The sequence below is a fragment of the Ochlerotatus camptorhynchus genome, unplaced genomic scaffold (assembly GCF_037179485.1).
Source record: "Ochlerotatus camptorhynchus isolate MF236.1 unplaced genomic scaffold, CSIRO-AGI_Acam_v1.1 ptg000614l, whole genome shotgun sequence".
Classification (NCBI taxonomy): Eukaryota; Metazoa; Arthropoda; class Insecta; order Diptera; family Culicidae; genus Ochlerotatus; species Ochlerotatus camptorhynchus.
This window is the reverse complement of record NW_027041093.1, coordinates 29,798-57,639: the sequence shown is the minus strand read 5'-3', so window position 1 is coordinate 57,639 and position 27,842 is coordinate 29,798. Positions and strand designations below refer to the sequence as shown.

The following is a 27,842-nucleotide window of genomic DNA, read 5'->3' as shown; positions in this document are numbered from 1 at the left end:
ATTGTTGTTTCCCTCATCTCAGATTTATTTGCCAGGATTAGCATAACCGACTAATTGCACCATTTTTTACATAAATTAAATTAAAAGCATACTGATATATTCGCATTCCTTTTTGCTGTAGATGTGAGGTTTGACGACTGGTTTCGAAGAATGTATTGAGTCGCATTGTCTGCACTGTAAATTCAATTACGAAAACCCACAAAACCTTTGACCCTATCTGACGTGCGAACATTACAGCTACATAACACCTCACTTGCTGGGAGCAAGTATACGAATCGATATTAGTGTGATTTCAACCGGTATGGAGAGTGATAGGTTGCAGATACATTGCTCTGTTTTTTAGCTCAATTCATTTATTTCAGTTAACATATTTGGGTTATTTCTGATCCCACACATTGAAAAAATAATTTGCTCCATATTCTGGTGACGTTATAATTATATCTTTATCAATTCATATGGTTGATCGAAAGTTTAAGATGATATTGATTACTAGCACTGTTCGCAGCAGTTGGTTTGCCATCAAACCAAATTATGAGGGGCGGTAAAATTACTAGGATTACAAAACTAAGACTGTGTCTCAGTTACCGGAATGAATTAATCTCTTAGTTGAAAGTGCCAGTGCGCGGACTTATTCTAAAAAGTTGTCAAAAAACATCCTACTGGTGCTGTCAAAAAGAATCCAACGATCGGGACCAGCAAGAAGGCTTACGGCTCTTAAACTAAATCGATCGAAAGATAAAGCATTACGATCAAGTGTAAAATATTATTCTTAAGTAACTTTAAGAACTAATAATTCAAGTTTTTTTCAAGTGCTAGCAGAATTTATACTTGCAAATAAAATAATTCAATTAAAATTTTGCTACACACATCAATTGATGTAAGCTCTCTCCACTAAGAAAGTTAATTTACGTTCTTTGACTATATGTTTTTAGTTTTACTTCTGCGTGACGGGGGGGGGGACATCCCTCACCATCCCTCTCCAAAGGGGGAGTTTGGTAAAGAGAGATGGAAAACACGATTTGTACCTTCCTTAAAAGTTGTCCTAGCTCGCTATTCTAATATCTATATGCAATTTTCACGGAACTATCAACTCTATGCTTTCATCTACTCCATCTATCGTATAAAAATTACCACTACAGTCTGTTATTTGAAATTAGCATCTTCAACTATACTTTACGTAATCAGGCTAAGGCCTTGTTGCCCTCTACTGTCCGAAGAATTCGTCTCCACTCTACTCGATCCATGGCCACACTTCGCCAGCTTCGTAGTCTGCGAAGGGTCCGGAGGTCGCCTTCTACTTGGTCGGTCCACCTTGCCCGCTGCGCGCCTCTTCTTCTTGTTGTTCCTGTTGGGTCGGTTTCTAGGACCATTTTCACTGCGTCGCCGTGCGGCATTCTTACGACGTGCCCAGCCCACCGTAGTCTTCCAATTTTTGCAATGTGGACGATGGATGGTTCTCGCAGCATCTGGTGCAATTCGTGGTTCATTCGCCTCCTCCACGTTCCGTCATCCGTCTGCACTCCACCGTAGATGGTACGCAACACCTTCCGTTCGAAAACACAAAGGGCGTGTTGGTCCTCCTCGAGCATAGTCCAGTCTATGTCCAGTCACCGGTCTAATCAGCGTCTTGTAGACAGTCAACTTTGTGCCGCGGCGAATTTTATTCGACCGGAGCGTCCTCCGGAGTCCAAAGTAGGCACGATTCCCTGCCATAATGCGTCTTTGAATTTCTCTGCTGGTATCATTTTCGGCGGTCACCAGTGAGCCCAAATACACGAACTCATTGACCAGCTCGATTTCGTCACCATCAATCTGAACTCGGTGGGAGGCTAACATTGTCTTCCCCAGAACCTCTTCCTTTCATGTATTTTGTCTTTGAGGCGTTGATGGCAAGTCCAATCCGCCTAGCTTCAGCCTTCAGTCTGATGTACGTTTCCGCCATCGTCTCAAAGTTCCATGCTATGATGTAGATGTCACCGACGAAGCCAAGAAACTGGATGGACTTCCTGAAGATCTTGCAAATCGTGTCTATCTCAGCTCTTCTGATCACAGCTTCTATAGCGATTTTGAATAGCAAACACGAAATTTCATTGTCGTAACCCCCTTCGAAATTCAAAGAGACTCGAGAGTGTCCCCGATACTTGAAAAACGCACATCACTCAATCCATCGTCGCCTTGACCAATCGCTTCAGTTTATCCGGAAATCCGTACTCGTGTATAATCTTCCATAGCTGATTTCGATCGATTGTGTTGTATGCGGATTTGAAATCGTTGAACAAATGAGGTGTGTGCACGTTGTATTCGCGGCATTTCTGCAGAACCTGCCGAATCGCGAAAATTTTGTCCGTGGTAGCGCAGGCACCCATGAATCCCGCCTGGATTGCCCCACGAACTCTCTTGCGATTTTTGACTATGTATTTGTACTTCTTCAATAAATTCATCAAATGAAACAAAGACTTAGCCCACGTTTAACGTGCATTTTGAATATAATTAGTTTTGCGAGTCATCGCTGGTATTGGAACACTTTGACATTTGTACACATTCTGATGAATTTGTATCCAACATTGTTTGTGACTTAGCAAGCAAACTTATTTTCCGCGAATAACTCACGAGATGTCGTTAGTGAGTTGCGTGAGATATTTCTCGATTACTTTTTCGAAGGGACGTATCAGTTTTTTTAAACAATGCATTTGATCGTCGATTTGGCGTACCTGGTAGCTCGCCCACGTATACTAACACCACTATCAGGTAGGTGAAAATGGTATTGTTAGTATGCATTAGTTAGTTATGCCAAATCAACGATCAAATGCATTGTTTACAAAAGCTGATACGTCTCTTCGAAAAAGTAATCGAGATTTATTGTAATAATCTGTTTGTCTGTGCTAAGGTTCCATTCCGATAATTTTGCCTTGAAATTGACACTTCAAAACTAAATTACAATGATCGAAAATCTCTCTGCTGTTAATCGACTGGTTTTTGGAAAGTCAAAACTATTTTTTTTATTTATTTGATAAGGCTTAACCGAATTGACTTTACAGATCCGAGGATTCTTGTTCACTATACAATACATCTTAAAACTATAGTCAAAACACAATAAACAAGACAATAAACATTTTATCTTCCGCTATCCAATAAGCCTCCTCCACCAGAACGGGAGCCACTTCTAGTGGTTTCATTGTATGACAGATTCGCCAACAGGGGTCAGAGCGCTTCCATTGCAGCAATGGATGCAAAACGTGGTCAGCACTCACACAATCATCACGAAACGGTTGCTTTCCAAAGAACTGCCGATGAAGAACAATGAGGAGGACCACAAAATGGTTGCTGCCGAGTAAACAGACTATCGCGGGACACACATTGAGAGTGGTATGTTGACAGTCGAGGAAAAAATTAATTCTATTCTTGTCAGAAATAAGTTTGCTTGAATAGTGCGGTTATTTAAAAATTGTAATATCCTTTTCTGTTTTGCGCTATCCTTGTGGAATGTGATGAGGGCATCGTTAAATGAAAAAGAAGGTGAGGAGGAGGAGGGGGGCGCAATAATGAAAATACGTCACCTGATAAAAAAAATCTGAGTACGTTTTTGTTGATGACCAGTGACGAATGACGGAAAGTTTGGATCAATTTATCTAAAAAGAAAATTGTCATAATGTGTTTAGAACACTAGCTCGAACACTATCGGACTGATTAAAATATTGGATTAACTATTTCTTGCGGAACAATTGTGAGCTTCAAGGTCTTGTGGTTAGCTATGTCACCCTTCATTCAGGCATAATGTGAGTGCCACGAAGTGAGGGGGGCATCTATTCCCGCTCCAGCCGTGTGAACTTTTCGCAACCCGAAAATTTCCCTACTGTACTGGGTGTTGTGTGTTGTCCGTTATCTACTCTTAACACTAGACAACGGACATCACACAACACCTAGTGCACCAGTAGGGACATTTTCGGGTTGCGGGTCAGATTGTGCAACCTCTGGTTGAAGACGGTGTCAATTTTTTTTTTTTTAACATTTAAAAGGGTCTCTCAGCTTTTGTAAAGAATACTTGTAATGGCCATTTCACGCAAACCAAGACTTCAAGAAACCCTACCTGGTGGTGTTGTTGATTTGCGAGAACCAATCCCGTCACCTCCACCTTGCCTTTCCTGACTAGCTTATGAGGCCCCTTGGTTCATCTTTCTTCAGAGTTGAACCAATAAAGGAACGAGAGATTCGTCTCACTCGTGACTATCAGTTCGATAAGCTAAAGGGTGAATTCGATAAAAATGGCATACACATAAACAGCTGTAACTTTTTGTTTATTATACCAAATGATTTTAAATTTTTAGTGAAGATTATTTAGTCCATTACGTACACATGCAATTTTTATGAAGGCCTGAGAGGTGCTTTATATCAAGTAATAGAACAACATGATGTCTAAAACATGTTGTACAATCTCAACTTATAAATCAGTGGATATGCAAGGAAATTATTTCGTCATTGTTGCCATTTCCTCATGGAACCAAACACATATTTTCGCAAAATATTATATTTCAAAATAGATAGAAATTCCGGTTCATTTTTACAGAAAAAATATAAATATAAAAATCTAACTGGAAAATCAATCCTTTTACGCCAAACAAAAACCATATTTTCTATTACATTTTAATGTTTCATAATCCGTTAATAAATTTAATATCCGTTAATAAAAGAAACAAGCTCAAATTTGAAAAATGTAGTTTTTTGCTTCTGTAAAAAAATATGCGAAAAAATTTATAAGAAAACTTGATTAAAACCCAAGTTATAGCCAAGGTTGCAAATACTCATTTCAGCTAAAATAATGTTTTTCGGAATAATAAAACCAAAAGATGGTATGATGGTATGTTTTAGTTGTAACTTACAAGAAGAGGTTACAAAGTATGCGTTTAAAATATAAAACCTGTAAATTTTGCATTCTATGAGACACAATCAGCGATTTGCTGATCGCTGAGTGAGTGAGTGAGTTAGTGAGTTTGTGAAAAATCGCTGATTGTGACTCTCATTAAGTGAAATAAACAGGTTTAATATGTCAAACACATTCTTTGCAATCTCTTCTTGTATCCTACCAATTCAAAATATGATCATCATATCATGATCATATAGGCATCTAATTATTTCATAATTTAAAAAAACATTGTTTTAACTGAAATGAGTATTTGCAACCTTGGTTATGGCTCGTGTTTGAATCATGGCGTACTTTCAGTACTCTCTTAAAACTCTTCTCTGAAAATTTAGAGTTATTTGGTACAATGTGTGTGCCATTTTTTATAGAATACACCCTTTACTAGTAAGGCATTTGAGGTTTTCTTAGTACTTGAACTTAATTTTGGGTAGAAAAAACTACTTTTGCTGGAAAAAAAATCGTAGTCCCACCTCTTACCCCTACAAAGGTTTGAGCTGGACGATTTATCTCTAAGATAATTAGGTGTGACATTTTAAACAGGTTAGCAAACAAAGACGAACTGGTTACATTAACAGATATAATTTCCCTCTAGAGTTTTCAGTTGTTTCACAGCGATATAAATGTCAAAAATCTCTTAGTTCTCGCGTCACTTTTCAAATCGACCAATATAACAAATGTAAACAAATCGAGTTAAGCGATACAAACTATTGCTCTTCTATCATTGTATGTGATTCAAAAACATCCATCCAAATTTACTTTCATTTATTTAAGATAATCATTGATCAAAAATTGTCCAATGTACAGTTTGAAATGATGGATACATGATTGTTACTTCGGTCATTCGGGCTGCCTAACATGATTGGTGCTCATTTTCCAAAGGCGGGGCCAATCTAAAGTTAGGTACTATACTCTGAAATCTGTGAAAGGGAATCTAGTATCATGTAGACAAAACGTCCAATGTAACACTCATTAATTATGTCATTGAGAAAAATCGTCCAATGTAACATGTCTGATGTACAACTCGACTTTTAAAAATGTCCTATGTGGTTTTTTTCTATGTTGTAGCATGAAATTCAAAGTAAAATTGTTATTTTACTGTTTCTTCTGAATTTTCAACGTTATTATACACCGACTCATTTAAAAATAGTATTGCATAATTTATTGTTTTTAAACAGTTAAAATAATAATCTATCGAACTTCAACTTCGATTTTCTCAAAATAGTGGATATCAAGACCAACAATTGAAATGGCCTTAACTCCATTTTGTAAACAAACCATGTAAGGTCATTTCCTCGCGAACCGAAGTCCGCAAAGGCAAACCAACATAATGAACAGGTAGGGGAAATTCTCCTCTACCCGATTGTTGTTTAGGTTTGCGAATGAAGGTTTCGGTTCGCGAGAAAATGGCATTACAAGGTTTGTTTACAAAATGGAGTTAAGGCCATTTCAATTGTTGGTCTTGATATGTTACATTGGTCTATTTGAAAAGTGACGCGAGAGTTCGCCTTTTTGTCCACCTAAAATATTCGTAAGTATTACAAGCGATCAAGAGTTAATGATCAATAAACAAAGCATCCTATACACTAGCAACCCTGACATTTGCCAGAAACTTAATAATAACTCAAGGTATTTTCCAAATAAGCTGGCAGTTGGTGTTTTTAGCAAAGTTGTTCGGGTGCACAAGGGGCTTCTTTTGACATAAGTGGTTCAGTTCAAGATCACGCCATCCAGATGGCGGTACAACTATTTTTTTTCAGAAGCATCCTAGCAAAAACTTTTTGACAACTCTTCCGAAGAACGCATCCGCCTCCAGCATGGTCTTGCTTTATAGTTGTACCTTTTCCAACTGACCTGAGGGGCCCCCAATAACATTTATGCCTTATGCTAATATCATGAATCCTGATGAATGTGGGCGTCTTAGTGGAATACCTGTATAATGAGAGAGAGAAGGATTAGTATTTTCCATTTAATTCCACTACTTTATTTGCTTATCCTTGACAGATACGCGTATTTCGTCTACAATGTGCAGACTTCTTCAGTGTCTTATACTAATACTCGACTGAAGAAAAACATCGCATTTACCGAATATATATTAATACAGGTACATTTTCTCTTAGAAGCTAGGTAAACTTAAATTTAATTTCTTTCCTATAGACTATAGACAGGTACATTTTCTCTTAGAAACTAGGTAAACTTAAATTTAATTTCTTTCCTATAGAAAATTAAATTTAAGTTTACCTAGTTTCTAAGAGAAAATGTACCTGTATTAATATATATTCGGTAAATGCGATGTTTTTCTTCAGTCGAGTATTAGTACAAGACACTGAAGAAGTCTGCACATTGTAGACGAAATACGCGTATCTGTCAAGGATAAGCAAATAAAGTAGTGGAATTAAATGGAAAATACTAATCCTTCTCTCTCTCATTATACTAATATCATGTCTAATGGCTAATGCCACATGCTAAGTGAATTAGAGTAAAACAAATCCAGAGAAGCATGTGTATTTCACCACGTCCGGGAATGCCGGGACACGGCCTCCGGGATTCTTCATACAGGAACAACCCAGGAATAAATCTCCAGTCTCATATTACTACACCCTCTTATAGTAAAACTGAAATTGAATCTTGTTTCATCAAAACAATTTAAAAAGATCTTCTATAAGTAGCACACGCCAATGTGTTGAAAAGGGGCATGGATTCAACTATTTTGATCATTTATCTGGAACCAAACTATAAGATTTTATAGGGTTCAATCACACAAGCACACACACACACATACACACACGATAATGGAAGGCTTTGTGGTACCCCTAAGTGCTCCCAAAAAAGCACAAAAAACACGAAGTACTAAACATCAAAGGTCAGGGTGATATTATAGTGTTTCGTCGTTTTCAATTTGTTATACAAGCTCGTACTTCATTGTGTTGCTCATTTCATTTGCTATCTGTCTGTCTTTTATTGAGTGGCCTTAATTATTGCACCTTCCGCTCGCTTTTCTGGTCATTACCGAAGCTGCATATTTTAGCATATAATTTTTATTCTTTTGCGTTTACCTTATTTTCTGCAGGCGTTGAGCTGTTGAATGGTTGTCGAAATGCGGAAAATCTGATAATCGGCTTTCTTGAGCAATTGTTTTTGTTAACAGTTTTACCACCGGGAAACAACATTCTTTTACAACCACCTAAGTTTCTCAGTTCCACCAATAAACACACATTTAATTTCTTCATTTCGCTGTTCGTCAGTTGTGATTGTTCGATTTTTTTTTCGGTTTTCGGATTTAATATTAACACAGATCAGTTCTTATAAGTTTTACTAATGATTACTTTGCAGTAGGAAACCGTTGTAGTGAAGATGTTCTGTAATTCTTTTTGTTTCATTTATAAGTGTAGCTGTTTTGGCGTTTCAAATTAATTTTATTCACTGATATTTTTAGCTTGAGGACGCATTTGCACATATGTTAAAAAAACTTAATTATTTCCAACACAATGTAATTAATTTGCTTAAAAAAACAACCAAATTATTCACTACACTTAAAAAGCCCGGGAACAAAATACGAAGCAAACTTAAAAATAATCGAAAGTTTTTAAATAATGTAACGTCCCGCAATCAATTTCCGATTTGTGTTCCGCCACACTCGGTTAAAGATCTACATTTTCGAAAAAAGAACCCGAATTTTTCTACACGAAACACTATCTGCACTAACAGAGAGCACCGATTTTTCACCCGTCCCGAAATGAACGACATCGAAGAATGATGGAGATGAGAAAAAGGATGCCTGTTTTCCTCAGGGCTTTTCCCACGTCGCGTCGCCACTAGGTCCTCACTGTTCGGCTCTCGTTCCGATGTTAGCTCCAAAAATGCTGAATATTGTTGTATCTTTAGCTCCTTTACAACGTTTTTCGCATTCCCAACTCCCTCGTGTCACTTGATCCAGTGTCTAGTGCATGAAAGAGACAGCATCACTGGCTCTACTATTATACAGCAGGAACGGTAAAATCTCCACGACCCTAGCATATCCTTTTGCGAGCAGAGCTATTGTTTCAACTGGTTTTCCCGGCGAACAGTAAAATTCTACAGTAACTGGAATAAATTTCACCATGTACCAACACTAGTGAAAGGACCCATTCACAGGATCAAATAACCGATGCAGTCACTGCAAACGAAGCAACGAAACCTGTTATCACGCAGCGAGATATGGCCAGCATTGAAAAATTTTCCTCCCTGGATGCTCAACCTGCATACGGTGGAAAAAAAGTGAAAGGCAATTTTCTCATGGCTCTCCTCCCTCTTGTCGCTCAAATTCGATTCGACAAAATTTATAACCACGAACCGACAATCTACTCTCGTCGTTACAACGAAAATGATTTAGAGCGTCTGCAAAACTACGACCAGACTCAAGAGCAAGAATGAGATAGAAACAATAACAAACCATAAATCCTGGAATCCGCGAGAGACATTTCGGTGCAAGTCTCTCACAACCATCTCACCGGACTACGCATCTACTCACTCGTTACATGAGAAGATGCTGAGCATCATCATTCCCTAGGTCCTGATGACGATTTTCTGATAGTACCTTGCTGAGAGCAATGTTCATTTCCTTTAAGGAGTGTGAGTAAGCTCTCTGAAAACTTGGATCCCGGCGTCGTGGATTTCCTTTTTCGAGATTTTCAACTACAACCATACACGGGCTTGGTGGACAAAGATCCATGCTTGAATCGATGCACCAACACATAGCTTTGCCAATGGTTCGGCCGAAAATGTTGATGATGTTGTTAACGAAAACAATGAATTATGGATGCTGCGCACATATACTTTTTTTTTGTTAGCCTCTAGCATGTCTACGCTGAGTTTTCGCTGTTGACAGGAAAAGCATCCTATGTATAATGGTAGCAAAACGAGATGGCATTACGACTTTCCGCAGAGATGATTTAGAATGTGTGTGATTTACCAACACCAATGATAAAAAAAAATGTAGATATACATACGGACCATTGGTGGGTAAAATGGCGCTATGGAGGGCGCTTCCATAAAAATATTATTAACTGATCAAACATATTGCTTCTTAAGTGTCGGTTTTGATTTAATTGGTTTTGATTAAGTCAAATAACGGGGCTATTAGATAACGCATAATTTAAGGATGCTCCCGGTAAATAGTACAGGGTGAGTACACTGTTAATGTTTTGCAGTGTATAAACTGTGGATTTTGCTTTATAATTTTCAAATAATCATGTAATTGCCTTCAATTTATTTAATTTATTTTTTTCATTTTCTAAAAACTGTACCAATCACATTAAGTGTGTGATTAGCTACCCACTGAAAACACCAGGAATGCCATTGCCATATTCTATTATTTTATTCATTCCACCAGCCAACGAACCAGTCACTGCGAGGAGCGCCATAAATCATATCTTTTAAGTTTCATCCTTTTAACGGTATTGGACCGGATGGATGTAAACACACGCCGGATGAACGAGAAGCAACGCTCAGAGCGCCTTTGGTGACAGAAAGCTCGTGGTTCGAGGTAATTGATTTTTGCTTCTGGCGTCTGGGCTTGAACAAAAGACGTGTCGTTCCGTGCAAACAAGAATGCTAAATGGAAGATACATGACGATTGTTTGATAGCCTTCCACATGGCTGAATTAGTACAGCTACAAAAAAGCTGACAAAAATGTTTCCAAAAATCTATACATTATTCATTCTGAAGGGTATTGTTTTTCAGAGTTCAACACAACCATGTTCTGATATGGAAGACATGTTTTATGTATTTTTCATCCTATGTTAAGATGCATCAGCAACATATAATCATTGTATCATTTTGAACTGACGTTTATTGCATCGATCTGTTCAATTGTATGGATAAAAGTAAGCTTATATCTGTATTTCGATAATCTATGAGTGAACAAACCAGCAAAATGACTTACAAAACCGTTCATTGGGATGATTTTTGTCATTTTCAAAGCACTGTGTGACACATACATTAAAGGACCACTTAACCGTTTATTTGATTTAAATGTTGGTTAGTTGATTTTTGTATATGTTACGCCGGTATCCGCTCCACAAGTAAGGGATCATCCATAAATGACGTTCCATATGTTTGACAAATTTAAGATTTAACGAACTTCTTTGAGTTGTTGTTGAGTTGTTAATTAAGAGTTTTTTTTAAGTCTGTTATTGCATTACATTGCATATTGTAGGGCGGAATGGGAAGTAGAGAAAATTTCCGACTAACAAAGATAATCGACTGGACCGGGAATCGTATCGCTGCTGCCTCCAGAATAATATTGTTTACCTCACGTCTATCAGGAATAGGGTTACCATACCAAAAACTTGAAAAGGAGGACATTTCATTTGAGGTTTGGAGATAAAGAAAGACAATGTTTCCTTTTCTTATTAACATTAAAGGATGAAAATGAGTTTTTACCAAACGGGTTAATAATATGTGTGCTATCACAAAATTCATGATGTTCAAAGGCTCAATTGAGATTGCTAATAGGTAGTAGTCGTTATCAATTCAATTCATCTTCTCGTTATACTCTTAAAATATGCATCAACCTAGCCTTCATAATTCATTGTTGATACTTGGAAATGATCTAGTATATCTGTTTTGCATGTAAACTACAGCTTTATAGCCTCAAAACCATCCCAAATTGTATCATGTACAGAAATCAGGATACATCAGGATTGAAACCAACATGAAAAAGAAACTTCTAAGCTACTTATTAATTTTACCATTGATTCAGCATAGGACTTTAAACCAAAAAAAAAAAAAAATAGGTCTGGTAGAATGGTAGGTTTATTTGAATACTTTCCATCTGCCCATTATCGAATTGCATTTGCTATATAAGATGAGCTTGCGACAAACATGCCCTACAACAACGCTCTTTGAAAACAATTTTATAAATATGATACTGGAAAAAATGCAAGAGCTAAAAAGGAGGACATTTTCGGGCAAAAGGAGGATATAGAAAAAATATTGCAAAATGAGGACATATGAAAATACTCACTCTGAAATAAAAAATTGCTACACTTCTCGAAAAAAAGGATGTGCAGAGAATATAAGAGATCTAACATTTGATGTTCATGCCATTGTGTTGCGTGTAACAAAAGTCAAGAACAATGGGATATTGAAATAGATTGCAATAATACTTTAATTCTAAATATGATTTCAAGAGTTGCACATAGGGCCTATATTAAAAATAAATATCAATCATCAAAACCAATTGCAAGAAATAAGATGAACCAACTTATGTGAAGCCATCATGTATATCTTTACTTGATGGGAATTGGCTCCGCAAAGCTACAGCAAAGGAGCCTGGAAAAATAAACGCATTATATGAAGAAAAAAAAAATGATAGGAATTCTTCGTTTAGTTATACATTTTCCAGGACAGATTTTGTAAGGTGAACCAGCCAATGACTGAAAGCCTTGTAAATAAAGGAAAAAAAATGACAGATTTTACGGTGTCGTTAAACAGCGCGGTTCTCCAACGTCGGAACCGTTCGTTGTACCAATTTCCAATCACGTGCGAGTCAAAGGACATGCACCAAGCCCAAACAAAATTTTCAATTTGTGTTACGTTTTAAAGCCTACTTCAAGCCTTAATGAAGGTGAGAGGAGGGCTTTATAAAACCTTAATTGTTACTGGGAGGTCATTGGGTCAAAGATACAAATTCCCACCCTGAGCTGTTGCCAGCTTTCGCCTTCATTTGAGCCCAGAATAATGTTTTGTCGACTTTCAAGATTTACTAACATCGGCGATGAAGGTCCCCATCTACAGCAGTTTATATAACCTTTGTATGACTGATTTTGATTGTAATGAAGTTTACCCAACATAATTCTATAAAATTGCTGCAGCTTTTGAGAGTTGTCCACTGATACACACCTCGTCTCACTGGTGTATAACAGTACAGATTTCATATTGAAATTGAAAATTCGGATAAACTCGCCGGGAGCAGCACTAGATTCATGCACCTATGTCATTTTATGTCCCGCCATCTTTCTCCACTGTTTTCCTTCTACCCTTAAATTTGAGAGATTGTCCGTGTTGACATCCAATGATCTGGTCTGGCTGGTGAAACGAAAATTTGAAATTTTTGTTTAAACTTTATTTTTGAGATTTTTAGCCGTAGGCTAGTTCATCTCGTAGTACGAAAAGTTGATGAAATACTCACCCCTGATCCCGTTTTCAATCGAAATGCATTTCCCATATGCAGCTACCATGGTCTCGTCGATTACGATAGTAAGATAGTAAGTGGTGATAGTTGCATTCTTGCCTTACGTCAGCGACTACCCGGAGTCAGATATGGATGCTATGCAGGACTTTTCATGTCAAGGCTTCATACTGTACTTCGATGGGATTGACGATTTTATCCGGGACTCCGTTAGGGCGTCCAACCGATTCACGCGTTTGAGTCAGTCGAAAGATGTTTCGTAGTCAATGAATTCTACATGCAAGTATAGAGTCGATAGTTCCATTAGAGTACGGCAGTGTGAAAATAGTATACAGAGAGTAGAAAGCGACCAGCGGCGCTGAGGCATAACATCTCTGATCACGCCTTCCTTCGGAAGGGAAGTAAAGCCGTTGGTCCCCGGTTCATGAGTTGATGGGTCAATAGCTAGGGTCCAGGTGTGAGAGCTGCCTCCCTGGCGTCGGTAGCATTGGTGCTCAGCACGGAAAGCAAGATCGACGGAAAATAAATCAAGGAAAAAAAATAGAAAGCGACTAAAGGTCAATTTTGAGGAAGGTTCAAATCGGGTTGATCATCTCCATCTCTCCATATAACCAGGACCAGGACCTGTCTGCTGCCATCAGAGAGTCAAGTCGATCGTGTCCTGTATCCGGATCAGGATTACTTTGCACAGTAAAATAATGCTTCGCCAATTGTCGCACAGAGTTAGAACCCATTCAATCACCTGCAAAAAAATCGCGGTGTACCACATATTACAGAATAATAATTTATTTATGAAGCATATGTGCGGATACCAGGAGTCTTCTGTCAAATGCTCTTAGTCTTTTATCAAACATTGTAAAATATGTTGATATGTGTGTGGGATAAATTACTTTCAAAGTAACCATCAAGCCTTTCCCAAGGTGAACCAGCTCCTGAAAACATTGTAAATAAAACAAAAAAATATATATCATGCGCGTGCAACATAATGCAGAAATAAAGCTAATACAGTCAGCTCTCCACAGCTCGATGTTCTATATCTAGATATTTGATTCTATATGTCGATGGTTATCTCGGTCCCTTCAAGCGGTCTAGTAGGTCAATGATGTTCTATATCTTGATTTGTCCTTATCTCAATGGTCCCTTCAATATCGTGATATGGAGAGTTGACTGTATAAAAATGTAAAGTCTTATATTGCAAAAAGGTCCTTTATCGTGATCATAACGGGCTTGGTGGCTACTTGGGTTATGTATTTGATAGATGTACTGTTTTCAAAGAAATTTTTTGGGAATCACGTAACGCACTTAGTGAAAGCAGAACAGCAAAGTTATACATTCCACCACTCGGACATCGATGTCTGCTCAACTGCAAGGAAAAATTCTGGTGTTTTCGAAAGGAAAACTTCTTTCATTGGAAGCATTGAAACTTTGTTCTAGAGACTCAGCATCTCCAACCAGCAACCAAGCTCCTTGTCAGCGTTTCAAGTGTCATGTTCTTCGGTGCAGACGGCAGGGAGTTGTGGAAAATTTAAGTGGCCCGGAAAAGTCCCGGACGACTCAAACGGGGGCATGTGGTGAGAGTGCGTTGGTGTTATAAGGATGAATATATGTAAAGTAGCAGTACATGAATAAATCATAATATGCAAAATAGGAGTACGAGCCAGTAATGAACGAATTGAGGAAGGGTTACTAGTGTGCCAAGGAGCTGGGTATATTTAGTAGCCCTGCTCTGGCTCCTTGTAAATGTCAAAGTTTGGCTGGGAGGCAGAAGAGTGGAAATCCTGTGAAAATACTTTACAGGAAACTCGTCCTAGGACCTGTTTGATGAAAAGCCCATTTTAAATTAATCTTTTCACAATGTATATGATCGATGTGGAAGCACTACTTAAACATCATTATTTTAAAAATGATGATAATGTCAACATGCGAAAAAAAATTATCAATGTGCATGTAAAGATGCACGAATATACTTTATAGATAGTAGTATAATAATCATCCATGTTGGTGTCAGCTGTTTCTAAATTTCACAAATTTTGTTTTCTCTGTGCTTCGTTTGATAGCTGACAAGTTTTCAGCCCACGAATCCCTTTCGTCTAACGCGTCGCACCATGACGGCAGTGGCAGTGGCAATGACTGTGGCTAGGGGGAGATACACATCCTTTTCATTTTCCAATACCCGACACTTTTGTTAGACAGTTCTCTTCCTACTTTTTTGCTCCCTTCTCGGCTTTTGGAAAACTCGCAGCTGGGAAGGAATTTCCTCATAAGCAAGCTTGGTCGGAAATGGATCTTTGTTCGTATGGTAGAATGGTGAATGGTGAAGTGATACTAAACCGAAGAAGAAGGTTGAGAACTGTAATACCTTACTCATGTCTTTCAACTTTCAGTTTTATTTTTTCTTCGTAGGTAGCGTCCTGAAGGTGATGCCTTTCTTATCCTGAGAGCTTTTCGCTTTGCAGTGTCTTTCCTCGTTTGCCCTGTTCGTTTCATTTTTTTTTACTGACAACGATCCAACAGCTCTGGTATCCTAGGGACCCCCCACGATGGAGGTAGATATTGGGGTGATCCGGTTGTTTTTCCCCATTTCTATTTTTCGTAAGCAATTGATGTAATAGAAGCATTCAAGCCATGGCCTAAGCGTTAGTGATAGGGTGCAGTGTTGGGAGCACGGGAAACAAAGAATTCCACTGCAGAAATACATAAGCCCTGTGGTATGGGGACACGAGGAGAACATAGCCATCGTTGTCTTTGGCAAGTGACAGTGCACACAGCGGGTGACAGTTTTTGTAAATGTTGAATTTTCTGTTTTCCTTTTGGTGTAGCATGACGCACCGAGCGATGTTCACCCAGAAGACCGAAGCTTCATTGCCAGAACCACTGTTCTTTTGTATGCATTTAGGTTAAGACATATGACCATCTTCAGCATCAAATGAGTTCCTTTCGTGGAAAAGATAACCAGCAAAACTTGTATGTAATTACGATTGCGTCAATATTTAAACCTATAGATTTTCGTTCATGAAAAGAGACTTATTTTCCTACCCTAAAAACAGTTTACGAATCTCAGCTCGTTTCCACGTTGTTTGCACTACGTTGAACTATACTGGCGAAAGTCAAGATATTCACAGCTCAGTGCTCGTAGGAAGACTCCAAAGGGAGCCAATTTTATATCGCGTTAATATTCACGTTCACACTGGTATCCAAAGAAAACAATAATAGCAAGACAAGCGCCTTCATTTTCAATAAGCAAACAAGTACTTGCGCTTCTCATTTTAACTCAGTACCAGTACTGAGGTTTTAAGACATTCAGGGGGAAATAATATCGATCAAAATTTTGTGTAATAAAACATAAATTAATTCCCAAATATTTCCTTCACTTGAAAGATCTATCTTATATTTCTCCCACTTTCAATCACACCTTCAGAAAAACTACCTGTTTAAATACGCGGGTTATAAATTTCCAATGCTTTTTTGCTTGGTTTCTCTTATTTATCATTAAAACTCAATGAACAAATTAATTCCTCACATTTGCTTTTCCATTCATCATTCGGAAGATCCAGACTCATCGTCTGTTTTACATTTTGCTCTTCAGGTCTACCTTCCCGCACCTTCAGTTGAATGCGGCGCAAGCAAAAGGTCGCGCAGTGGAGTCAGACGACTGCCCTCAGACTACTCCACTTGGGCTACATTTTACCGCTCATTCCGCGTGTTCAGTGGAAAATCTGCACTCGGCTATAAGAAATCTGCAACGACTAAAGAGGAGACATGGAGAAACAAACATTTTTAAACAATTTAAAATCATTAATAATGTTGTTATGTTAATTTTATTGCATTTTTATTTCGTTTATCCATACTTCTGCTTTCGGTGGGCCATTCGTTCGTTTGCGCTCTACTGGCGGGTTTTGATTCATAGCAACTTGAGTAATGTGAGCGAGCTGCAATCCATTCTAGGAGTAAATCAAGGCAACGTCAGATGTTAAGCAGCAGTGGGGCCAGTATTATTGCATCCTAATTCTAATTTAGTGTTTCCCAAGGGAGAATGTGAACAATATGAGATTACATTTTTTTAAATAATCAAAGACGGCCCTGGCGCCCTGGTTACCATCGGTATTTCTCATGCCAAAGTCACGAGTTCAAACTTCATCTCCGGAAAAAGTCACGAGTAACCCAAGTTTGCCTATAACATAAATAAATAAATATATTTAAAATAAAATCTCCTGGGAAAACAGTTGATATATTTTGGATATCTTCTGTATAGAATGTCATGTTTTTTTTTTAAATCTTTATTAAAGAGATTTTTAGCTTAAGGCTAGTTCATCTCTTAGAACGTCATGGTAATAATATGGAACATGAGTAATCTTAACTAAGCTGAATGATGTTTTGAAGCGCTCCTTTATAAGTACCTGAAAGATGTTTAATCTGTGTATCAAAAGGATTAGATACCGGTTAAAAAACTAAACAAAACTATTTTTAAACTTATAAATCTGAAAATCTAGAGTTTACTGAAACATAAATGCGAGTATCTTAATGCTCATGCTAAAATTTACGAGCATGGTAGGCATTGAAAACACTAGTTTACAGAATAATTGAACTTTGTACTCTGATGGTAATTTTCCGTGTAAAATCGTGCACTGAATCCAAAAATGTAGTCATAAAAAAGTTTTCTAGATGCAGCTGAAAAATGAAATTCCACCTAATAAAAGTTTATTTACTAAAATAAAAATATCTCCAACTGTAATAAAGCTATATGAATTATTTTAATACCAAATTGAAAGTGAGACCATTTGCTGTCGACCAACTGGATACTATTTTTCAGTGAGATTAGTGGTATTGTTGGCCAGGGTGGCAGCTCCCGCACACCTGGACCCTTTCTGTCGACCCATCAACTCATGAACCGGGAACCAACGGCTTTACTTCCTTTCCGAAGGAAGGCGTGATCAGAGATGTTATGCCTCAGAACATCCCGGTGGCGCCGACTGGGATTGAACCCAGCCCAACTGGGGAGAGAGGTAATCACGCTAACCATTACACCACAGGTGCCGCTACAGCGTTCAAATAATTGATGTAGCTTCACTACAGACGGAGATATTTGTGTTTTAGCAAATAAACTTTTTTTTTAATCTATATTTTTACTTTTATTTGTACACTAGTGTAATCTACTTTGAAAAATGTCAGGATGTATGGATTAACTGTCCGGATTTCAGTGCATTACGGTAACTAAATTTGTAATTGGCAATGTATCAATAATTTCTTCGAAAATTCCCAAAGCTGCTAGAAAGTGTAGACCACTGATTTGCAACTTTCAAGGAAAAAATAAGATTCAAGAAGAATTCCTTGAATGAGATTTCTGGAACCTCAGATCATGTTTAAAATCTTTTAAGAGCTTGGGACACAAATAACTGCAACCATGAACTTATATGTTGTGGTATACCCTGTGTTCTTAGATGAGTTCATGTCATATTACCATGGCAACTATAAGTGCACCCACTATGACAAATGAAAATAAAATAAATGTGTTGCTCAGTTTTGCGAGCTCACGCAAACTCGCCTAATAAACACCATAGACTTAATTTAAAAAAATCAACAAGCGTCATGAGTTTCGCAATAATAGATTGAGATTTAATGAAAATACGCATAATTTGACAAATGACATGCATCAGCATATATTACCTAATATCTCAGGACAGCTTCTTAACTCATGAGTACAATTCACACATTTATCCAGAGTATTTGAGCATGTTAATGACCAAACGCATGTGTAATGCATCTCTAATAATTATTGATAAAATAAAACTTGCAACTAACATGAAAATTCACAATGTTCATAAATTAAACGCTGATTTTACTCTGAATACTGAATTCTTAGAGAGATATTCCTTGAATTTCCTGAAACTACTGCATTTTCAATGGTTGCAATTCTGAGAATTTTATATAAAATTCTTAAAAAATCAGACTGCCCTCAATATTGGAAAAACATTCTAGAGCATTCGAGTATCTGAGAATTCATGTAAAACATGCAAGCCAAAGCTAGGCGAAAAATTGTGCACACTCTTATCGTACACTTTTTCTATGCCTAATACGTAGTATGGAATGCCATGGGCCCTTGGTCAGAATAAGAATTATACTGCACATACTATATAAAAGCTAGGAAGCTTCAGCTTGAATCCAGCTTCCAAATATCTCATGTGAATGGTTGACGAGAGGTAATACGCAAAGAGGTTCACAGAGATGTTTTAATATCGTCCAATTAAAGCTAATTTGAAGAAATTACCATAATACCTAAGCGTCCTCGAACCTCCTCTTGCGTAGCCATGCTGGACCCTTGGCTATTAATCATTTAAAGAGTGCGAAGAGTCGTCATTGTCATAGTCCTTTCGGTGTATCTCAGCCTTGATGCTATAATTCGTCTGTAGGGAATATTTCCGGGATGAAAACCCTTTGGAAAATTAAAATTTTGAAGAACAATTTAAATTCATTACTAATTTATAATCCTTACGGCTCCGCTGCTACGTCGTGAAAGGGGTTCTGCTGATTTGAATTTTTTGCAATGCCGTCGGCATTTTCAGCGAGCCACATTCGGTCAATCTATACCAAGCATTTTGATGAATGGTTCCTTCCAATCAATATTCATAGCACGCTCCAACAGAAGGATCACAATGCTTATGTTGTCTTCTGAATTCTGGGGAAGATGGGCTGTCACAACAGTGAGTGCTAGTCAACCGGAAGAATAGGAAATTTAAATTAAAAGCGGGTGGTGATCGTTATCAATAAATTAATAAAATTCAGACACATTTTCGCCGTTTTATCGCATCACTGCTTTATCGTTTTGTGTGTTGTTACTCCCCATCTGCCGACAGGACTTTAACGTCACGGATATCCTTTTAGCAAGAGTGCAGCTGCGGTTGAGCTACTCCTTCGTGTTTTCCGTGGAGTCAGGCCACGAACTTTCTTCTATTACAATGTTCACAATCAACCCAAAAAACGGTCCCCTCAGACAACCCACAACTACAAATGCGTTTTCAGAACTAAACCGAGAAAAAAATCACTCACCCACCAGCCAAACCTTCTATCATCTATCCGATACCGCTTTCCCATTTCCCATTTACAACTAAGATCCATCATTACTTTGGTCTTCCTAGGGAAAAAAGCGCCAACCTAAAATCGAGAGTGCGAGCGAGAGACGGCATTTTATGAGAGTGAGAACGAGCATAAAATACACATAGTGGTGCTACCAAGAGCAGATGAAGGGTGGTGAATCATACCGCAGAGCGAAGCATGAGGGGGAAGTCGAAAAACGAACATGGGATGTGGGAATGGTAATGGAAGCGATGCACACACCATCATCATCATGATACAGACGACTGACTCCGTAGGCAGAAGAGAATGAGCAGAGCGGATTTCGCATTACATCCAAAACACCCAAACACATATAGACCAGTTTTCAATTTTTAGGGGAGCGGCCATTACTCATTTTTCAGAGTACTGTTCAGCATGAACTGCTTGAAACTTATGAACTGCTAATGGGTTTAGCGACGGCACTTTTGCAATCAATCGATGTGCTTATGGTGGAGTTTTTATATTCTTGGTTTTTGGATATTGGTCTTGATTCACTATTTACATCCTTTTTGAATTAATGTTTCAAATGAATTAATCCTACACGGGGCCATTGAACTTGACATCGCAGGAAAATGAGTGCAGCAAGGAAAGCTCCTGAAGAAGAAAAAGTGTGTCATTCTTCTTTATATTTCTCCTTCCGTTGGATACCTCCAGACGATTTTGTTACGCTTGTGCTCCGGTTTCCGAAAATTTATGGCCTTAGAAAGTCGTTACGTCAGAGAAGCACCAGCCCGCCAGACGGTGGCTCTCGTTCTTACCAGAGCACATTTTCGGTTCAGTATGCTGTACGGGAATCTCCGCTTTTTCGGCTGGCAGAAGTCAACACAAGAGCAGTAGCAGCGAGAGGATTTTATGTTTTATTATATGCATGATTTTCCGACGCTTCAGCATTTCCCAGTTCCCGGTGCTCTACAGTCTGCCAGAAGCACTATGAAGTCAGAAAGAGTGAAAGTAACAGGTGGTTGGAATTAAAATTGATTTATAGAATTATTTTCTTGTTGTTACCGCTCACTGATGTTTCTGGGCAGAAGATTTAATACTGCCGGATAATCAGCTGACTGTATTCAACAGCTTTCTGGAAATGTGCACCAAACAATATATGCTTCCTGAAAATACTGTATGTAGACCTATTGTATGCGCTTTTAATTCAGGGTATGAAATTACTGATTAGTGCAGCTTTATGATGAGTGTGAACAGATCTTCTTCGAATTATTTTTCATTGCTTACACTCAAACTTAAGTTTTAACCCTTGGAAATTATCGCCGACTTCAGTATTTTTTAGCGAAATCTCAACCGTAAAATTAAGGCAATTTAATTGAATTGTTTTAAAGCTACTATAAAACGAAATCTCCAGTACAAGATTTGATGATGATGAAGATTGAACGTGTTTTGAAATTATGTTTGAAATAGACTTTACCGAACAAGACGTTGAGTGTGTAGATTTAATGGTAAAGCATAAATGACTTTGCATTCCGGTGAAAGGCATCTGCAAAATACACTTCCACAAAGACCAGAAGATGCAGAAAATAATCTACAAAAATAGGAGCGTGACTGGAAGTAAAGAAAAGATGCATCGTTATTTAATTTTTATTTTTAATCACTTAAGACTTTTGGGGCATTTTTGACTTATCCGCGATAAGATTTGAACTAGTGAGTGTGGCGTGAGAGGTAAGGATGTTAACCACTACGCTGAGGCCGCCCGTCATTTAAGTACGCTACCATTGCCCTTAATTCCGTAACATTTCCTATCCGCTTTTTGACCGTCACTGCTCCATAACACTCATAAAAAACCATTGGAAATATCAAAAATTGTTATGCGAACATAGATATCGTAGTCATTAAAGGCACGGTATTACTAAGCCGGAAGCAGCGAGTTCGAATTTGCTTCGAGACGAACGGCAGTGCGGACGTTTGTTGATCGCTCTCTACCTCCTTCGGTTGCTGATTTTTTTTATGTAATTAAATTGAAATATAGCGGCACCGGTGGTGTAGTGGTTAGCGTGATTACCACTCACCCCAGCAGGCCTGGGTTCAATCCCAGTCGGTGACGGGGATGTTCTGAGGCATAACATCTCTGATCACGCCCTCTTTCGGAAGGGAAGTAAACCCGTTGGTCTCTGGTTCATGAGTTGATGGGTCGGTTCCAGGTGTGGCAGCTGCCTCCGTGGCGTCGGTAGCATTGGTGCTTAGCACGGAAAACAAGATCGACGGAAAAAAAACAAGGAAAAAAAATTGAAATCTGTCATGATAACTAAAATCAATATTTGATATATTCACATCATCGATTTGTATGCTATTGGATTTTTTATGCTTTATTATAGATAATTTTTGGCCTGCGGCAAAGCTATTGGAAATAATAAATCTCAATCGTTCGTTATATTTTAAGTTTTTAGCCTTTTTCGGTTAAAAAATCCGTGAATGCCAGTTTTTTTCATTATGGATGACTTTGGGATTTGTATGAAAAGGTGAAAACGATTCATTCTAATGGCTGTTTGTACCACTCGATGATTATTTCCCGTTCTGCACGATAATACTTAAAATGATAAATTTATCATGAGCGCGACAAGATTTATAGTGAAAATACTCGCAAAGATCAAAAATGTGTTAAACTTACCTAGCCTAATAACATTAAAAATTTATTCATGCTATCTTCGAACAAAATTTTCGATCGAGTATTGAATAGTTTGTAGATCTCATTGCATTCTAAAATAATTTCCAAGCTCAATCTAACATTTCGGCCATTCCAATAATTTACATGTAACTTAGATACATCTAACAATTCTGAGACTTCAAAGAATATTTAAAATATCGAACTCTACAGCATCTGCCTCAGCACTTGGTTTCCCAAGTAACAATTTGGTAACAATGTGTAGATCATGATTTAGACTTGTAGAATTCCTTAAAACCCCTTAATTTACCTAAGAGATGAACTAGCCTATGGCTAAAAATCTCTCTAATAAAGGAAAAAAAAAACCTTAATTTACCTTAGCTCAGTCTGTAAAGGTGCAGCTACAAAGCAAGGCCATGCTGGAGGTGGCTGGGTTCGATTCCGGGTAAGGTCTAGAAATTTTTCTTGTTGGAAAATTTCATGGCTTCCCTGGGCATAGAATATGATTGTGTTTGCCACACAATTATACTAATGCAATTTAATCTCAATTAAAAACTATGGAAGTACATCTAGAACACTAAGAAGAATAAGAATGTTACATGGGTTGACTAGTATCAAATTTAAATCCACTGCTATGCTACAAGGTAAGAATTTAGTTAATTTGTCGTTTTTAAATATTTTTGTCGTTTTTTGAAGGCGAGAATTCAAGCATTTGTACTACGAACGGAACGTCTATATCCAGCAGAAGTCAGAAGGAATTTCTGGGGAATGTTTGAACTAGCTTCTGAAAGAAGCTCTTCCCGGGTAAAACTTTAGAAAACTATCAATGAAGATTTAATACTTATGACTCTTCCTTATCTTGTAACGTTAAGCTATTCTATAGCAGTTTCATTCAATTTGAACTGAATATGCAAATTTGTAACACGTAAGCCAAAGTTCTATATGACTGGTCGTTTTTCGACACTCAAACAATTTTGTTGTAATTTAGCGATATGGCAAGTTCAAAGGGTAAGAGCTTTAACCTAAATGCTTCCACATATGTGTATGTTGAGTATTCCAAGGGGGAAAAAATCCTTTGTTTAAGTAAGAAAAAATAAAGAAAGAAGCTAAAAAAAATAATTTGTTTGGTGTTTTGTGTTACTTTGAATGTAAAATAAAAAGTTAAAAGTTTGACAAACAAACAAACAAACAAAAAAACAATTTTGTGTATCCTCAAAGCTCTTATGGTCAAAATAAGGTTATGTAAATTTTTTCATCAGAGTTTTGGGAGCAAGTATTTGTATTCAATAACAAAATATTGTTATTGAATACAAATACTTGCTCCTAAAACTCCCCAAATGCATGCATTAAATGTTTGCTTTTAAGTAATTCTATAAAATACAACATGTTACATGTTGATTTTTCAAGAAAATAGAACAGCTTCTTTGTCCTCAACGAAACACTCTTACTTACAATGTAAAAACCCAGCGGTAAACACACAGATTTTTGAAAACTACCGATTTTGAAGAAAATAATCTGGCCACCCTTGCGTACCACAAAAGCAGGCTTCATAAACGTGTGGTAATATAGCTTAGCAGAAAGGTGTCTTGAATATGTTATCTCACACATTTATCATTTTATTCACGGCTGTTTTAGAGAAAAATCCATGAGGTCAGTTTTTCCAATCGATAATTCAAAATGATTTACGCATCAACACGTGCACACAATTTATTTCACAACTAATGAAGCTGATCCTTGACTACCTGTATGTATTCTCTTCTTTGTTAAAAAAAAAACATGTCTTTGGTTGAAACTGATTTTAAATTAATATTTCACATTTAATAAATCACCTTAGTAAAAAAAAAACTATCTATTCTGATCAAATATGAAGAGCAACTGAGACTTCCGTTCAGATGAACGATCCTTGTGCGCTCGAATGTCCAACATACAAAACTTCAATGCTAAAATTCTGTTGCCTGCTAGCTCAAAAGGGAAAGTTACATCATATTGTTACGTAGTGACCTTCAATAAATGGTTCTTTTTTTTATTGTGTCAACGTTGCCTCGTACGAGGGAAATGAGCAAAACTTTCTATTTTGACTTTGGGTCCTATTCATGTGACAAATTTTTGTCCTTCCATTATCAACTCTCCTTCTATGAGAGATATACAAGTATAGTACCATAAACGAGTAATTATAAAAGCAAGGTGTGCAACGGAAAACACGTTAACATTTTCGCACACTGAATCAAAATAACAGATGGCTTACCTATTTTATAACGCCTGTTTATAATCCAATTATATTATTCTTTTACTGGTAATCCTTAAGAATGTTTCCTGAAAAGTGAGAAAATAGAAAGATATGAGTTGCATGATTCCGTATACCATTATGAGTTTTATGAAATGCTATGCTGTTTGAAATGTTTGACTAGCAAAATAATAAGCACAAACAGCTGTTTCTCCCGGCAACATCCGGTCGATCAATAAGCGCATGCGTTGATATAATTTCTCCACCGTTACGTTTTCCTCGCTGTGGTTCACAACCAAGATATATTCTAGTTCAGCTACATCTAGCGTTCACTAGGGAAAACTCATTCTAACAGCCCAAAGCACTCCCAAGTCGTATACGTGTTAGTATCTAGGTATATAGATTGTATGCATCTTCTCATTTTCACATTTAATTCTCGCGTCTCTCTCTCTTTCTGGTGGCTCTAACGCTCTTAAGCATATCTTGTTAAGACGTTACCATCGCTTTCCGGTATCATGCTATCGGTAGTAACGTGAGCATGGTACTCTCTCAGCCAACCAGCGCCACATGAGGAGAAGGAAACATGCAATAACCGTTAGCATATAAATTAGCCCTAAAAAAAAGACAACAGCGTTGACTTCAATGGGTTTTATGCAACAAGTTGTCGAATTTTAATCGCTTAATTTTCTTGGTTTCCTCTATTACTCTAATCGCGAGGTGTGTAAAACCGGAATCTTTATAACCGTCGGTAACGGCTCGTTTTATGTTTGTAATACATGATAAAAAGAGCGCCAAACACCGTCATAGTGGGATAAAAAAGACCGTAAAACGCCACAAGTGGCTCGTAAAGTGTTTACTTTTATTATACTTAAATTGCTCATATCAAACGAATTCTAATTCAAGTGATATACCATACTTCTTCTTGAATATCAATCCATTGACGATTTCTGTTCTAACCCATAAAGAAAGCACCTGGATAATTATTTATCGCTGATATACTGCATTGAACAATAACTGCGCATACTTTTTGTACGGGTTCCTTGTAATCGAGTTTTTATGGAATGTCAGAAAATATGGACTGAATGAAAGTGGACGAAAACAAACATATTCTCAATATTGGAAAAGTGTGCGGTCTCTAGCAAAGCTTCTGAGATATCAAAAGAGAATAATACCGCACCGACAAAAGCTTCGAATGTCACCATTTTTCCCATAAGCCTTCGGCCGCGATAATCATTATCACCTTTTATGAAATCTCCGCCGAACTCTTCAAAAGGCATTGTTCTCTCCGCTTTGGAGCTCGTTAATAGTGGAAATAATTCATTTTATTTTGATTTAGCGGTGGTTCCGTACAGTCTCGTTTGTTTCTCAGAGTAAAACCACTAGAAGGGCAAAGTAGTTTTTTGTGAATATATTTTTTTTTATTTATTTTAGATAGTTAAAATGTATAAAGCTGCTAGCCCGAGGAAATCAACAAACATTCAACACGTTTAATCGGTTTCGACAGTGCAAGAAAAAGTAAAACACATAACAAGAATGAATATTTTGATCCTTATCAAGATTGTACACAAAAGACAGTAAGTGTGGAAATAACAATAATAATCGATAAACAAATCAGTGTGGCCAATGCCTTGGAAGCAATTGAACCGCCAATCCGATCAATTATTATTTTTCATTAATATCCACACAACTGCCAAATGATGCAACCTTTTTCGATTGTTTTCTTCGTTGCACACTCAAATTGCCTACATCCTCTAATCGTCGTTCGACCCGCAAGCAACGAAGAGATCGTGGTATTTTCTCTTGCAGGTGAGAAACTATGAACCGCGAGGTTGAAAATGCGAATGCTTCTTGTTTCAGTTTTAAATCAGTCCAACAAGTTAACCATACAGGCAAAACGAACGGTTAGGGAAAATAAATTCGATTGTTTTCTAGAAGGTGTTCGAGCGGCGTTTCTTCCGACTTCGGTTTTTGCGAATTGGGGCTGCTTTTGTGTTGTCGTTTGCCAAGTATACACATGTCATTTTTTGTTTTACCCCTTTGGATTCGTCTTGACTACGAATGAGCCGTTTGTAAAAGTCAACGCCTTTAGTCATTCCTTTCTGGGTCGGATACCAAATTTCGTTCGTCCAGCATATTGAAATGTGAATTAAATTAACTTAAATGTTCAAATATAGACTGCACTTCAATTGACTGGACGCTTCGTTGCATTTGTTCAGATCTCTATTCGCACCACATTGTGTGCTTAATGTGGGAGCTTTTCTGGATTGTACTTTGTAGTAGTGCTCATGCGCATTTATACATATTATGGCGTGCTCTAGTACCGCTCTTATCCTTAGCTTTTGCCATAACATCATCCTTGTTCCATGAGCTTTATCGTAGTACGAAATTTACATAGCTTTTAGCCTTCCTATGCACGCAATCCAAACACTATTAGCTAGCAAACACTGGATTTCAAAACTGACTGCAAAATGGATAATGTTATACATCTATATACTAATGAGTACTTAGGTCGCTCAATCAAGTAGATGTAAATTAATTTAAATAATTTTCTTCATCGCGCTCTAGTTGCATGCGCTCGAGCGTTTAATCACAATCGACATAATTGTATAATTACACTTGATTTATATCTTCAAGTTGCCTTTGATTTGCCGCGGATTTTTTTTTTTGCTACACGATCGATAGTTCCTAGGCATTGACGACCATGAGTAAAAACCTCCAATATGTCTGACTATTATCTAGGAACGTGTATATGGTTGCTATAATTTACGGGAATCGTTTCAGCTTTTATAGCACAGGACCTTTTTGTTCTAA

General features: G+C 37.6%; 1 protein-coding gene across 3 annotated transcripts in view; it reads right to left on the bottom strand.

Moving 5' to 3' along the window:
- Antp (Antennapedia) overlaps positions 1 to 25,123 on the bottom strand; it is a 118,216-nt gene extending 93,093 nt beyond the window's left edge. For 2 of the 3 annotated variants that reach the window (XM_065237387.1, XM_065237390.1), the window contains exon 1: positions 25,053 to 25,123. The gene's annotated coding sequence lies outside the window, so the exon portion shown is untranslated. Of the gene's footprint in view, positions 1 to 7,971; positions 8,391 to 25,052 lie in introns of those variants that run through there. The other variant, XM_065237389.1, reaches the window with a different exon arrangement.
- Between the last annotated feature and the right edge of the window lie 2,719 nt (positions 25,124 to 27,842).